Here is a 17385-nt window from a genome sequence, read left to right as displayed (position 1 = left end):
TCTTTTTTTGTTTGGCTTCTTTCTCTTAGCTTAATGCTTTGGAACTTCACCAAATGTCTGTGGGCATCAGTAATTTGTTCTTCTCATTGCTGCCATAATACCCACCAGTGCGGTTCTACCACACTGTTGATCCATTCAGCAGCTGGTGAACATTTAGATTGTTTGCAGGTTTTGAGGGCTGTTATGGATAAGCTATGAACATTCATATACAAGTCCTTGTGAGAATTTACGGTTTTATTTTTCTCGAGGAGTCAGGAGTAGAATTGTTAGGTCATATGGTAAATGTCTATTTACACTTAGAAAATATGCCACACTGTTTTCCAAAATGGTTTTACCATTTGACATTCTTACCAGCAACGTCTAAGAGTTCCAAATGTTCCACATTCTCACCAGCACTGGTATTGGCTTTCAGATTTTCACTTTCCTGATGTGTGTGTAGTGATAACTCCTTGTATTTTTCATTAGTGACCCTGTTAATGATGCTGAGTGTCATCTCACATGGCACTGACCATTGTATGTCTTTTGCATATGTGTGTGGTGTCTCTGGTCAGCTCCTTTCCGCATTTATTATTGGACTTCTTAGTTTGGGGGTAGTAGGAGTTCTTTACACATTCTGGATGCAGGTCTTTCATCAGATGCAGGTATTATCGGTTGTATTTTCTGCCAGAGTGTCACTAAAGGTGTCATTTAAAGAGCAGATACTCCAAAAATCTTATTTTTACCAAATTTGGAAATGTCTTAACTTTTTTATATAAATACTTTTATGCCTCCTCCACCTCAAATACATATATATTTGATTGCTTAAAATTGCCCCATAAGTCCCTGTGGCTCGGTTTCTTTTATTAAATCTTTCCTTTTTCTTTCTGTGTTTTAGTTTGCTATGTCCCCAGGTTTGCTGATCTTTTTCTGTTTCAGTGCCAGATCTGCTGTTAATCTTTTCATCTTAAAAAATGTTTATTTATTTTTGAGAGTCCGAGGCAGAGTGTGAGTGGAGGAGGTGCAGAGAAAGTAGGAGACACAGAATCTGAAACAGGCTCCAGGCTCTGAGCTGACGGCACAGAGTCCGACACAGGGCTTGAACCCACGAACTGTGAGATCATGACCTGAGCCAAAGTCAGATGCTTAACCGACTGAGACACCCAGGAATCCCTAGATCTGCTGTTAATCTAATCCAGTGACTGTATTCATTTTAAGTATTCTATTTTTTTAGCTTGAGAATTTCTGTTTCATTATTTTTTACACACTTCATGTTTTTATTATACTTATTTTTTCATTTAAATTTTGAAGCATATTTATGATAATGGTTTTCATATCAATCTCTCCAAATTATATTATCTCTGGTACTTCTGTCTGTATTTCTAATGACTGATTTTCTCCTGGTTAATCTTCTTTGCACAGCTGGTAACATTTTATGCAATCTGAACATAATGATTGTTACATTGTTGAGTATCTGGATTTTATTGCCTTGCTGAATAGGGTGTTAAAGCTGTTTTAGAAAGCCATTAATTAGCTTCCAGATCAGCTTGAATTTTAGAGGTTGCTTTTAAGTGTTCTTAGGGTCAGCCCAGTGTAGCCCTTAATCTAGTGTTTTGCCTTACTATTAAGGCATAAACATTCAGGGTTCAAAGTCTCAACAGAGTGTCCCAGACATTCACTGAGGTTTTTTCTCTCCAGCTGGATGGAATGCAAGTGTCTTCTAGTAAACTCTGCACATTAAGATTAGAGCTCAGCAATTTTTTTTTTTTTTACCTGTCATGTGGCGTTTCAGCCTTATATGTGTACCATTTAGTTTTAGCAACTACAAGAGGAGGCACCATGCAGATTTCTGGAGCTCTTTGCATAGCTCTGTTATCCCCAGTACCCTGCCCCATGAATTTTAGGCTTCTTAACCTTCTAGAACTCTGATAGCTGATTTCTTATCTAAGATATTCCCTCCCTGCCTCACAATCTGGAAAGCGACTCTAGACGGAGTCTAGATGGAAACAGTTTTCTAGGTGGAAAGCTGTTGCCATGGTAGTGCTCACTTTCTTTGCTTACCTCCTTTTTCCTAGATGACTCTGCTGACTTTGTCTAATAGATAAAACCAACCACTTTATATATTTTTACCTGGATTTCACTTGTTTTATTATGGGTGAGGGGGTGGGGAGAGTCTGATACAGGTCCCTTAACATGGTCAGGAACAGATGCCCATGAGAAATATTTTTTAAATAATATATTTTTTAAAACACTTTTTATTTTGAGGGAGAGACAGAGAGCATGCAAGAGAGGGGCAGAGAGAGAGGGAAAGAGAATCCTAAGCAGGCTATGTGCTGTCCTCACAAAGCCTGACATGGGGCTTACTCACACAAATTGTGAGATTATAACCTGAGCCAGGATCAACTATCTGACAACCAAACTGAGCTACCCAGGTGTCCCTTAAATAATATTTTTATAGAACATTTCCAACACATACAAAAGTAAAGGGGCCCTAATGAATTCTTATGCTCACCATCCATATTTAATAGTTAAAAACAGAATACCACATTTGTTCATCCGTACCCTCCACCAGTCACCTCACTCCTCTTAGCTATTTTTAAACCAATAACGAAGACGAATTTAAAGCAAGAAATAGCAGGACTCAATGCTTCGTTAAAGCCAAAAATAACAAGAGAAAATACTATTTATTGAATCCCTACTTTATTACTTAGTACTCATTCTTGAACTACAGACCCAATTTTTTTTTATCTCAGAAACCTTACAGCTTAATATTTTTGAAGGCTGCCAAATATTTTTTAATTAACAAACTTCATGTTTTAGAGTTAATTAATCTGTAGTTAATTTTTAGAGTAGGTTCACAGCAAAACTGAACAACTCATAGAGTTTTCATATTCTCTGTAACTCTACATATACATAGCCTCTCAGAGTATCCACACCATGGTGACACAGTTGATAAAAAGTGACAAACTTACATTGACACATCATTGTCACCCAAAGCCAAATACTTTCTAAATGTACATTTGGTTTGCGTCTATAGTTTTGCTGCCAAAAGAATTGCAATTAGGCTAATAGTTTCAATAGTTTAAGCATTGTTTTGTGTACAAAATATGCTCTAATTTGGCTAAAATTGATTTTAAAAAATTCTCACAATTCAGTGGCTTCCATGGGAATTGACCCATCATTTCTTGCTCAAAAGGTAGTTTGTATTGAGATTTTTTTTATTATGATGAATAATCTGGAGTTTAGAAAGATAAGCAATAAAACAGTATGGAAATATTTTAAAATAATATACTTAATGTTAAATGAAACCATGCAGTATGTTCATGTACATTATAATTTGTAGAATTTCACATCTTTTACATAAATGGGTTTATTTTAATGTTTTTAAATTTATTTCTGAGAGAGAGAGCGAGCGAGCATGAGCAGGGAGGGTCAGAGAGAGAGGGAGACATAGAATCTGAAGCAGGCTCCAGGCTCTGAGCTAGCTGTCTCCACAGAGCCCAACACAGGGCTCGAACCCACCAACCGTGAGATCATGACCTGAGCCAAAGTTGGACGCTTCGGTGACTGAGCCACCCAGGTGCCTGTTTTTTTTTTTTTTTTAATTAAAAATTTTTAATGTTTATTTATCTCTGAGACAGAGAGAGACAGAACATGAGGTGGGGAGGGGCAGAGAGAGAGGGAGACACAGAATCTGAAACAGGCTTCAGGCTCTGAGCTGTCAGCACAGAGCCCAATGTGGGGCTTGAACCCATGGACCATGAGATCTGGCCTGAGCCCACTGATCCACCCAGGCACCCCTACATAAGTGGTTTATAACACCACATGTGCATATAAAAGAGATATAACATAGATAATGTGAAGGATATCTTAAAAGGAATCCAGAAAAATTGTATAATGTCAATAGTTTTTTGGACAGGAGAGTGGAGATATGTTTTCTTTTAAAATTTTCTTTACTACTGTTTCATCAATAACCAGAAATGAAAATAAATGGAAAAGAAAACATTTGGAGATCTATAATTAATGAACATTACCAGTTGACTTAATTTACAAAACATGATGATAATGGGGCCAGAATTGCAGCTGCACCGAAGGGAGAAAGACAGAAAGATAAAGTTGAAGCCAAGTTTAATAAAAGGAAGAGTCTTGCAAGACAGAATGAAAGTTGAGAAATCAATTGCCCATAGCTCAACCAACAAATTTAATACTGCTAACAAAGCTTCACATGCCTTCATATAAAATATCACAGTTGGCAGTTGTGAAAAGTTGACAGTCTTGCTGTCCCAACACCAAAGATAGTTTAGACATGTGTGTACAAGTTCAAATGATAATAAGTTCATAGTTTATTGCCAATGAAAGCAAGTACGTATTACAATAAAAATCCCACTGTCAGTAGTATTTTCTCTACTTTGAATACATTTCACATAGATTTTTTAAAAATCACGACCATGTGTTGTGCCGAGAATGTTCATTTCTGTAACAATGGGGAGAATTTTCCTGAATATATGATGATGATGATGATGATGATGATGATGATTGTTATTGAGTCTATTTCAAGTTCACATTAAAATTTCTCAAATACTGGAGTGCCTGGGTGGCTTAGTCGGCTAAGCGTCCAACTTCGGCTCAGGTCATGATCTCACGGTTCATGGTTCGAGCCCCGTGTTAGCCTCTGTGCTAACAGCTAGCTCAGAGCCTGGAGCCTGTTTCAGATTCTGTATCTCCCTCTCTTATTGACCTTCCCCCGCTCACGCTGCCTTTCTCTCTCTCTCTCTCTCAGAAATAAATAAAACATTAAACATTTTAATAAAATTTCTCAAATACTTTTAAGCAGTATTCTGTTTCTAACATCTTGTAAGTGAACAGCACTGGTGTGTGAATATGCCTTGGTATATTATGAAATTATAGTTCTTTAGTTCTGTTAGGTAGTTAATGTTGCCAGGAGTTAAGGTTATCCACCCTTCCTTCCAAACCTTGTTCCTGGGTAAAAAAATGAATGAAGGCCCAGCCAAATTCTGCCATCTACGTAAAAATGTAGTGAATATTTATTAGCAAGCAGATACATAAAAAGCTATCCTATAGTTTGTCTGTGGGATTAAAGACGTTCTAGCTCACTGTCCTTTGAAGGTGTTGTGACCACCACCTTGGATGGAAGTATCAGTTAATACAAATGTCAAAATTCCAAAATCAGGATTCTCTCATGTTAATTGGCCACTATCAGGCAGTCAGAATGTCCTGTGGTTCATGACTCAGCTTAGGATTGCTCAGAGTTATTAGCCAAAGAAATCTTAAAAGTGAAGGCTACAGGCATCTCTGATTTTGATACTCAATTTATGCAAGAGTGGGCAGTATTGCCAAAATATTTCAGTGACAGCTTATCTCGAATAGTTGTAATTTCATCTGTATGAGCTCATTGCTCACATTCACAGTGCTAGTCAAGAGGCTACTGTTTTCATCAGTGAAAATCCACTTCTGACATTAAATATTCTCATTTTCAGAATGTTAATTATTGATGAATATACAGATATCAGAGGACTTTTAGTCACCATCCCAAGGAATGTGGGTTTCCTGATGAGAAAGTTACCCTTGTGTTATTTTATTTTTTCATGGAACGCTTACAACACCTAAATCATAGCTTAATTTAAGTAACCCACACATAATAATACTTCGTATATGCTACAGTATTTAAAAAAATACTGCCATCATAACAGTATATGTTTGTACTATTAAGGGCACAGTTATATATGCTCTATAAATCTTGGTTGCTTCTTCTATAACAAAATGTCATCAGAACTCTTGAATGACCTTTGTTAAAGTTGTAATCTTTAACTATAGGACTGAATACTACAGTGCTGTTATTGTTATGGGTAGTGGTGGTGGTAGTAGATTTAAAAATAATAGCATTAATAATAGTCATAATACAAAAGAAAATAAAGATGAGCTCACATTTCCTGAGAGTTAATTCTGGAACATCAGTTAATCCAAGGAGATTTTTCTTAATTTTTTAAAAATTTATTTTGAGAGAGGGAGAGAGCAGGAGAGGGAGAATCCCAAGCAGACTGACAGCAAGGTCTCCATCCCATGCACCCGGACATCATGACCTTAGTGGAAATTAAGGGTCAGATGCTTAACCAGCTCAATCACCCAGGTGCCCCATTCCAGTGAGTTTTTAAATGCAGCATCTTCTGTCATATTATAGTATCATGATAACTAATAGAAAACCTATAATAAAAATATAGTAAATACTTACATAGTAGTCACCTTAAATATCTATTATTATAACTAATGTGTACAGGAATAGTTTAGGAGAAATTAATTCCAGACGTTCAGTTAGACTCAGGCAATTATGTCAATCAGAATTATTTATTTAAACCATAAATTGGGCTGAAATTGTTATTTTCATTCATAATTCATGATAAACCTTGGTTACAAATATATATAGATAGTTAAATTTAAAAAGTTATTTTTTCCTGTATATTTACAGCTATACTATGTGTAATGGCCTTTGCTTACACAGTCTTAAATACCTCATTTTTTCTCTTTTGGCTAAACTGAGCCTTTCTGAGTGGAGGTAATCCTATGTTAAGAGTTCATTTTCTATTATGGAAGAGCAGAAAAAATTAACTAGTCTCCTATTTATATATATACTCTACCATTTTCATTTCCTAGCAAAGAAAAGGGAAGACCTGAGCATTCTTTTAAAATCTATTTTGTAGAAATATCAGCAGAATTTTGAAGTACAAAAATGAATTTTATAGAAGTAACTTCTTTTCAAATTAATTAAAGTTTATTTTATTTTGAAAGAGAGAGGGACAGAGAGAGAAAGAGAGAAAGTGCATGAAAGCATATGCATGAGCAGGAAAGGGGGGCCACAGAGAGATAGGAGAGAGAGAATCCCAAGCAGGCTCCTCCCTGTCAGCCTGGAACTCAGAACCTTGAAATCATTACTGAATGGAAATCAAGAGTTGGACACTTAACCACTTAACCAACAAGCCACCCAGGTGTCCCCCCAACCCAATTAAATGATAGTACCTGATCTAACCTAAGATAATTTTTAAACTGAAGAAATCATTTGGACGAATTCCTAAAGTATCTCCTATCATGTCTGACACCATACGTTTCAGAATTTGACATAAATCCAGACACTGCCCTGTCCACGTCGTGCCCCAGAATCTAGACTCTTATGCAGTAGTTTTCAAAGACACAAGAGCCTATTACATAAAATCAGGTGTTTTCTTTTCTTTTTTTTTCTAAATATATAGAAATTCCTATTCATTTTTTAATTTTTATTTTTTAAAATATAATTTATTGTCAAATTGGCTAATATACAGTGTATACAGTGTGCTCTTGGTTTTGGGGGAAGATTCCTTTGATCCATCGCTTACATACAACACCCAGTGCTCATCCCAACAAGTGCCCTCCTCAGTGCCCATCACCCATTTTCCCCTCTCCCCTGCCCCCATCAACCCTTAATTTGTTCTCTGTATTTAAGAGAAACAGCTGTTTTCTTATTAACACATCTTTCTCTTAGGGTGCACTTGCACAAAATTGGGCTCTTCATCACGGGGGTTGTTTGTTTTGTAATTAAGGGGAGAGTAAAAGGTTCTTTTTAATAGTTTTACTTGGGACANTGGAATGTCTTATTGATATTTGGGGGGACAATAATGTGCATATCATATTTATATAATTTATATTTATTTGTACATTATATTCAGGACCAATAATTATGTGTGTATGTATATATGCATATTCTGTATATTTTACACATATGTCATTAGGCCCAGTTTGCCTGAAGTATTACAAAGTCTCGCTACTACATAATATTTCCCTTTCAACATGGTATGAATTAAAGCAAATGTGAAAGGTAAAACAAACCCAGAGGTGAACCCCACTGATAACTTCATAGCTTCTGTTGATTTACTATTAATTTTATTGAAGTTCTTGCTTCAACACAGCAAAAGTCACTGGCCTGAAACTAATTTTATAGTAAGAAACCAAAATGTTTATACTTCATCCTTTGATCAGAGCCTTCTCTTTAAAGCAGAGGTAGCACCGTACACTGGGGGGTCCTGGACTTCTTTCAAAGGACCTGGACTTGAATTTGAGTATTATTATTGCGACCATGAGGAAGTTGCTCTTTTCAATTGTCTTTCCCTGTGGAATTAAAATAATAACTATCTCACAAGATCAAGTGAGATCCTGAGTAGGTGATTCTTAAAAAGTCTGTCATTTTTTGGGCTGGAAAATGCATCTAGAGTCATACTTATACTACTTGCAACTCACAGTGGAACGTAGTTTGTTTTTCTTTTTTTCAGATCTTGTAGATTTTACCCATTTAATGGGCCAAATGTTTTTCTGGTTGAACTATTTTGAGTGAGCATTTTTCTAAAAATAATTTCACTTATATTAGCTTCTTAAAATGCACAGATACTCTGGCCTTATATTGACAAATTCATTCATTCACCTCAAAGTTTGTGGAGTGCTATTCTGTGCTGTGTGTTCTGCTAGGCCTTGTATATAAACTGAAGGAAAAACTTAGGGCCGGTTTTTGCAAAGTCTGTGAACTAATAGGGAGACAGAAATTAGGTAAAAACAAACAAGCAAACACATACAAATTGTGATAAGCACAAAGAAAGAAAATGAGAAAGCATTAGGAGAACAGACAGAGCAAAACGGCTTTAGATTGAGTCATCAAGAAAGGTCTCTCTGAGACCTTTTTCTCTCTGAGAAAGTGAAATTTAAGCTGAGATCTGAAGGGTGAGAGATGACCAGACTTACAGGATGGGGGGAGGGCATTCCAGGCTCTGAAAACATGGATGAGAGGGCTTGGTAGGAAAAAGGACCTTTTGGCTTTCAAGGAAATGACAGGAATCCATGGTGGCTGGAATATGGTATCATGCAGAAGAATTGTCTGACCCAAGATTTAGAGTCCTGTACAGCTTATAAAGCACATTGAAGAACACAGCTCAAAGCAACCAGTGGAGGTATGCAAGACATTGGTTTTTTTGTTGTTGTTGTTTTGTTTTTGTTTTTGTTTTTGTTAGTTTGACAAATATAGACACGGTGGGTTAAGGAGGACGACTTGCCCAAGGTTACTTTGCCAGTAGTTTAGATGGGAGCGTTAGTCTCTGATACCTAGTCCTGGGCTCTTTCTCCTGTGAAAATCTCCTGGCTGAACATTTTCATATTTTCCTGATGCCCAAGGTCATCATTGTGCAATCAGTTAATGAACTGAAACTCTAAGAGGCAGTTGGAGTGTGGAAGGCCGGTTGTTCTTACATAAATGTCTTTTGGATTCTCATATGGGGATCATAGTTTTCTGTTTTCTTTGGCATTGAGTTACTCTCTCACTCGATGTCAGCTATTCTTTTCCCTTTCTTTTATAATTTTTAAGGAGCTACAATATAGAAATTAGCATATTTAGTTTCTTAGGCATGTATAATAGTAAATAGCCTCTGAGTAAGAGTCCATTGGATAGTCCAATGGCGGAGGTTGGGGGGGTACGGAACACCTGGGTGGCACAGTTGGTTAAGCAGCCGACTTCGGCTCAGGTCATGATCTCGCAGTTTGTGGGTTCGGGCCCTGCGTCGGGCTTTGTGCTGACAGCTCAAAGCCTGGAGCCTGCTTCAGATTCTGTGTCCCTCTCTCTGCCCCTCCCCCATTCACACTCTCTCTCTCTTTCTCTCTCTCTCAAAAATATATAAACATTTAAAAAAAAAAAATAACATAGTCCAAGGAGGCATAGTCCAAGGTGGCTCAGTAAGTTGAGTGTCCCAATCTTGATTTTAGCTCAGGCATGATCCCAAGTCCTATACTGGGCTTCCACTGTGTGGAGCCTTATTAAGATTCAGTCTCTCTCCCTCTCTCTCTCTCTCTCTCTTCCTCTGCCTTCTCCCCCCACCTAAAAAAATGTTCGATATAGTTCAAGAATGCAGGTATATTGACTTTGATATTTTTTCTGACTGTTAGGAAGCAATGTTTGACCCTTGCTTGGCCCTTATTTAGTCTTTTCCTGATAGAAGAAGTTGTGAGGTTTCAGCATTAGATAGTTGAGGCATTAATGACATCTGGGAGTGAAGCTGTGTCTCCCAACATTTTGTTGTCTCTGTAGACCAGGGAGTGATATATAATTATTCCTAATTGCAGATTTGACTTTACTTTGCGAATATTTGCCTATAAAATAAAACACATTCCTCTGTAGCAAAGAGCAACATGTTCATTGCCCATTATAAAAGATTTGGGTTCCCTAAGCTGCTGGGTTGCTTTGCTGTAACGCAACCCATTGCATGTGCAGATGTCATATCACCCTATAGAAATTGGAGCTCGGGAACGGTCACAAGAAAATGCTGATATTTTGGCTTCCACTATTGCTGCGAGTAATAAAGTCCTTAAAATCTGACCCAGAAGTCTTGTATACTCTGTCTGCATCTGTGAAATTGTGACTGGCCAACTTATTAGCTTATAAATAGAGCAAAACTCCAGACCCTTCACAATTTTTGGCAGTTTTAGTGATGGCGTGGGGATTCTGATAGAGACACGGCCTTATGAAAGAGAAAGGATAAGGACTTCATGGGAAATTAATGAGACTGGAGAGAAATCCATGGACATTATAAGTGAACATGCTGACCAACTTATTTGATCATCTGGAGAAGAAATGGTCCTCTATTTTATTGCCAGTTAATGATGATGAATTAGAGAGGTGGTTGTAATCCTAGTACCTGGAAGTGGGTTCAAAGTCAGCTGCCTGAAAGGTACCTTAGTTGTGAGTAACCCTATTCTAGGCATGGGGACTTACTCACCAATCTCACAGTCAGCTTCAGATACACCTATTGTGACAGGTAGTACAGTGACCCATCGTGGTCTGGAGGAGGCTTCTGACCCTCTCCAGACAACAGTTATAATTTCATAGGCTAAGCATGAAAGGAGGGAACTTTGAAGCCATATGGATAGTAACCAAGCAAATGATTAGAACTCTGGTGATTCACTTGAAAGATGAAGGTGTGGGGTGTATAATACTTGCTTAAAATGGCAAAAGCTGGTCTATTTTATGTGTCATCACCCCTGTAGTCTGTCATATCAATCTTACCTCCATCAGGAAACAGTGAAAAGTCTTAGAGTTCTTGCAGTGGGTCTGGGCTGCTGTAAGGCAACCTTATCCCTCTTGGGGACATTTCCCCAAAACAGAAAGCTCCCGTGGAGAATCATAGATGAGGTATAGACTAGTACTGGGGCTCTTGCTGCCCTGGAGCACTGATGAGAATGATCTATTGGAAAATGAGGAACTACCCAAAAAAATCTAGACACATTCTTGCAGTCAGCCTGTTTGCCTTGGAAAAGTCTCATCATTCTTCTGTCAAAATAGGGAGAACACTTTAGAGATATTATCATAATAATAAGGCATTACATGCCCTCAGTTAAAATGGGTTCTTTAAAAACTGTCTCTTCCATGCAAATCAAGTCTGAGCCCAACAAAGGGAGCAAATGACATAGCCACAGCCAGAGTGGTTATGGCTACTAAGTCTAGGGATTCCTCAAACTGAAATAGATGATGTCTGTGATAAGAACCTTGCTCTTCAATACAGAGCATTGTATGAACTGAAAAAGTTAGATGTTCGTTTGATTGAGTCCTGAGCCTGCTGCCAATCAAAAATGAAATTAAATGCACCTCATTGTACTAATGTAGAGCTGTTTTTCTCTGTGCCCTTAGATCTCTCCCTACCCCTTGACCCCACTTCAGCTTCATTAATGAGAAAAACAGTTAGTAATGAGGCTAAGTTTCTCCCTATCCTGGAGGACCAAAATTAACTACTTATATCCAAATGTGGGTAAAAAATTATGTAACATCCTGGGAAACTGCAGCGAGAGGAGGAACTTAAACTTTTATAGCCATATTATATACAGATGCCCAATTCACCAACCTACCCATCCATGGAAGTAAGGGATACATAAATTCAGCTAATGTGGCTTGAGCAGGGTTTGCAGTAGGGGAAGGAAATTAATAGACTTTGTTGGTGGGTCCCACTGGCCAACACAGTGTCTTCTTAAGAATTGTGGCTTCCATTACTGGATTCTACATGATGATTCTGTGAATGCTTACAAAATCCAGTAGGGATTCTTCTGATCTTGAAGAGCTGCATAGGCAGAGATACTAGTACTTTGGGGACTCCACAACCCTAATGACATGTTTCAAGCTTCATGTTCTCCCTGACTTTGCTGTTTGGAGCCTCTGCAAAAGGAAACAACCTCCATGGGCTGGTACCACTTCCAATTCTCTCCACATCCCGGACGTGGACACCAGGTACACTTCTTTTGAGTCTGCCTGAAGGCCTGGCCTATGGAGCCCTTGTAACTTTTCAGTCGGATATTCACACTCGAGAGTATATCAGTTCATACTCAGCAAGTAGCAGGGTAGGAAGGGCCCAACAAGCCTGGATTGTCACATGGCAGTGGTGTTGTCAGAGATGAAGCCAGCCTGACACCAGCAACATCTTAACTTCCTATGAGAAAGTGGCAACTCTCCCTTTAAGGAAGACTTTATCTCCTGATTCACAGGAAGTTCCTTTAAATGCCTGGGCCCTGTTCACTGATAGATTGGCTAAATTGAAATAGAATTCAGTTAGGTTTGGGCTGCTGTGACTATTCAGGCTCATCGTCAGCTATGCAGAAAATGGATATTGTCTCTGCTCAGTGTGCAGAATCCAAGGCACTTCTTACTGTCTGGCCAATAGTCCCCTTGATGAATCTTGTTACGTATTTACTGTCTCTGGGAGTGTTGCCAATGATGTATTTGTTTGGTTTGCCACTTGAAAAACTACCATCTGGCAGAGTAAAAACATCTCTCTTGGGGACTACAAGCTATGGAAATGGTTAAGCTGTCAGGGTCATTCATGAAGACGTTTATGGTAAGGGACTGTTCTCTGATAAGAACCAACTGGAATCAAGCTGCTGGTTCAGTGTGCACCCAGACTTTTGCCATTGCTGCCTCGATTCATTATTGTACTGGACATGCAGTAGACCCACAGTCAAAGATTGTGGATAAAGCACTCTGTGTTTTCATGCAGAGGTGACTGTCATGGAAAACTGTGACTCCCGCTAACCATTAACCTGTTTGTCTCAGTGAGGGGAGACACATCTTACAGTGGTTTACTCCTGCCATTCCTAACAGGTTGACCGCATTGCACCCCCCTTTTGGAACGTCCGTGGTACCTCACTGCTGTTGACAGTTTTTCAGGTTATGGTTTTGCTGATCTGTTCCCATCAGCCAACTGCAGCCACACTATTATGGCCTTTGAAATTAATCTGTGTAAGTCTGACAGTGGTGCCTCTTCTGTCACAGAAGCCAGGGCTGATAGGAAGGTATGCGTGGCCCTTCTGTGCTTTCTGTCACCCACAAACATTTTATACTGTTGAACATTGGAACAGCCTCCATAAAATTAAGTCAAAAGACTTATAACTCCTCCTCTCTGACCTTCCCTGGCCCACATACATTAATAAGACACTTTGGCTACTGAATCCACCTGGCTACAGTTATGGATCATCTCTTGATCACTTCCTGAGTTATGATGAGGATGGGGGAGCAGGTTATATCAAACTTTATAGTTCAGAGATTTGGGATATCATCCTGATCATTCCTAGATGCGATGTCTTTCTTTCCCCTAATAGCAGCCCCAGATCATCCTGTTTGGTATACGCTTTGGGTGGCAGCCAAAGTGCGGGGGAGAGGATTCAAACTTCTTTTGGTCAGCCACTTGAAATTTCTTGTTGGATTGAATCGTCCTAGGTCATAGTGACATCGATCACTTGAGCGAGTAAACTACTTGCTGATTCTCTGTAGAGTGGACCTTGTGGGCCTCTGTAAGTTTTATAAAAATGATCTTGGCCCCTTTGCTCTTGATGTTTTGGGATGAAAGGCCTGTGTAAGTAGGGGATGAGTAGAGAAAGGTGAAATTATAGCTACTTGAACATGACACATGATTTTGTGGTGATAGGAGAAGGACAATGACTGAATCTGTGGATAGAAAACCTTAGACCTGGGAGGTGCAGTGACTCGGTAAACATTAATGATTTTGTTGGTCGTTCATAGCCATTGTTGGAACCTTCCTCTTGAAAAATGCCCTAGTGCGGCTCCCCTGTACTGTTAGAAGCACCTTAAATTTAAGTGACGTTTAGCTCACTGTCCCCTGCTAGATGGCTGTGATGTGATTTGAGTACCATTTCCCTTGACCTGACCAAGGAGTTTATCAACAACAGCAGAAGGTGGCACAACTCTTCCACCTTTCATGCAAAAGACATATGAACACATTTAGATGTCTTCCCTATCATTTCCGCATTACTATTATTCACTCCATGTAACAAATAAATGCTACTAGTTAGTGATGTAGATAACCAGAGATTGAGATAACTGGTCCTCAAAACTAGACTCAGTTATTGGAGCTGAGCTGGGAACCTTTTTTTTTTTTTTTTAAGTTTATTTATTTATGTTGAGCACAAGTGAGGAAAGACCAGAGAGAAGGAGAGACAGAATCCTAAGCAGGCTCTGCTCCATCAGCATAGAGCCCCCATGTGGGGTTTGGACCCATGAACCATGAGATCATAACCTGAGCTGAGATCAAGAGTCAGATGCTTAACTGACTGTGCCACCCAGGTGCCCCTGAACTGGGAATCTTAAGGCCTACTAGTTGACCTAGAAGCCACATTGGCAGCACCATCCACATGTGTCTCCCCAGCTGATGGGGCCCCCAGTATTGGAAAACACCACTTTCTTCCTGGGGGACTTTGTATATATCTTAGAACTGTACTTTGTTTAGAAGACTTGAGTGTTAGGGATGTCAAAAGAGATGTTCAAGTATTTAAGGACCATAAATCACATACTTGCCAAATGTGGAGCTCTATCCAAAATGAAGCTACCCTTGGTCACTCAGAGAAGTTTTATGGAGGGGTAACTGAGGGGTAACTGACTCATTATTTATGTGTATCCTGTGGGCCATTGTTATCTCTGTCTTTAATTAGAAAAGGTGATACAAAACTTGTTTCTGATTTTAGCTTAGGTGATGAGCAATATCACCTTGATCCTGGTGGTGTTCAGCCCAGACTCAAATCACTGACCAGGGTTTTTAAGGATATCAGACTTTCCCTAGAGTTCCTCTTGTCGGACTCATTGATGTCAAAAGACTAGCTGGAAAGGTCAATACAGAAACTTAAGGATAAAGCCACTTGGCTCTCTGAAGGTTGACTTCAATGGTTTATGAGATTTGTTCAGCTGATTCGGTCTAACATTCCCTCTGGGGAATGAGGTAGAGGTTAGTTCTTCAGGTTGGTCCAATTCTGCTGCATAGGTGAATTTAGATACAGAGTTTGAAGAAAAGGAGGACCCAGTGATTCTGGTTCCTGGCTTTATTTATATGGGAAATTTTGGACAATAAAGATAGGATTGGTGTGGTAGGAATAGACACTAGCACTGGACATATGAAAGTTTGATATGGCTGTGAGATGTCCATGTAGAAATATAAATTAGGAGAATGTGACAGATTGGAACCCAGATGATGGATCTCAGGAGGTAATGAAAATTTGGGTAATGCATACAGATGGCATTTAACCCGAAAGTGCATGAATGATTATCGAGGGAGGAAGTACAGAATTTGAATGGTTTAAGGAAGGTCATGCATTTTGCCAATAGCCTAACCTCTACTTGCCTACTTTCACTCCAGATTACCCCCTTGGCTCTTGAATATAGTTGAATTTGACAGCCTTCACAGAGAAAGAAAGAAGATTAATCAAATGGCAAATATAATCACTGCATTGATTATTATTTGATATTTGTTCTATAGGGGCATGGGTATAATTTGCTGTTTGTTTTAAAATAGACTGTTAGGTATTGGATTATATTCTAATACAGATACCACATCAGTAACCTAGCTAAGGAGGTGGTTATAGTTTGTGGTAGCTGTTTAGTTTTGATTCCATATGGACTTTTGCACCAGCAGTTTGGGAGTTTATTGTACCTACAGACATTCTAAATTGTTTTTCTCTCTCCTCTCTATGATTTTTCAGTTGTCGTCAGAATTATATGATTACACTTTTGGTTTTATTTTGTTTCCCCATGTTGGCTCTTTTTTATTCTTTGATTTTTAATGTTTTCTTGGAACTTCTCATAAAGCTGTCTTACACTGAATTAGATATTAATGAAAAGTGGCAAGAAATGCTATAAAAGACCCTAGAGGTATTTTATAACTTTGGGTAGGGTGTTTGATCGATTACTAGACAATGTACAAAATATGATGCCATTGAGTGGGGAAGGAATGAAGAACAGGGAGCCCAAAAGCACCTACTTTGTGCTAAGATTTTATGCAGAGAGAGTATTCAAGGCAAATGTGAAGAATGCACTCCATTAAATGGCAGTCCCTGATTTATTCTCTAGATTTCCAAAATTGATGTGATTTCTGCCAAACCTAAAAGTTGTTATGACTGACTAAACTTAATCTCATTCTATAACTTGGAAGGATATCCATGCATTAAACAAATAGCAGTGTGACAAGAGCGCTGTGCAAGTCGCTGATGTAATGTATTCACTGTCATCAGCAGTTCATAATAGTTTCACATTTATCAGAATATGGGGCAGGTCTTCACCGATAGCACTTAAGTCACTGAAAGGTAGTTTTTGGAGATCGAGGCGCCATTTTCAATATTTTAAAATAAAAGGGAAACCAAACATTTACCCATTAGAAGGCTCTACTGGCATTTAAAGATACATACTTCTTTTGATTTTTGGCTATTTTATTAACTGCTTTGTACCTACAGGGCATTTCATAATAATTGCACTGATTGACAGCTATCTGCTTGATTTTAAGTGTGGGTAATGAAAACAATTGTTAAATGAAATATATTTGATAAATAAAGTCTCAAAAATAGGTGGTTCGCCTTGAAAAAATAACTACTATACCTTTGACATTCTGTGATGGACCTCTTCGTTTCACGGAGGGGGAATGGACGCTTAGAAAGAATGGTTTTCTATTTGTTCCAGTTCCTGTAATTACTTGGTAGAGGTACATTGGGGATGGAAGAGCATCTCAACAATCTCTGTTCATGTTATTAAAAAACCATCAATGTAATTTTCCTCCTCAGTTTAAACAATGTAAAGTAATGGTATACCATTTGCTTTTATGACTCTAGGAACATGTTGATGCCCTAATGTAAGCTGAGATAAAGATTATATTTTTCATCAGAAAGATTGTAGCTGTGTGTACTCTTTAAGAGTTGCAACTACAGGAGCCCCTGGGTGGCTCATTTCCTTTAAGCATCTGACTCTTGATCTCAACTCAGGTTTTGATCTCAGGGTCGTGAGTTCAAGCTCTGCATAGGACTCCAGGCTGGCCACAGAGCCCACTTAAAAAAAAAAAAAAAAAAAAAGGT

The 17385-nt window shown here is 38.6% G+C and overlaps 1 protein-coding gene across 1 annotated transcript in view; it reads left to right on the top strand.

Moving 5' to 3' along the window:
* The window catches only part of EYA4 (EYA transcriptional coactivator and phosphatase 4), a 263359-nt gene that overhangs the window by 82521 nt on the left and 163453 nt on the right, over positions 1 to 17385 (top strand). The window lies entirely within an intron of this gene.

The sequence above is a fragment of the Crocuta crocuta genome, unplaced genomic scaffold (assembly GCF_008692635.1).
Source record: "Crocuta crocuta isolate KB4526 unplaced genomic scaffold, BGI_CrCroc_1.0 scaffold25, whole genome shotgun sequence".
Classification (NCBI taxonomy): Eukaryota; Metazoa; Chordata; class Mammalia; order Carnivora; family Hyaenidae; genus Crocuta; species Crocuta crocuta.
This window is presented reverse-complemented; position numbering and strand designations above follow the sequence as displayed.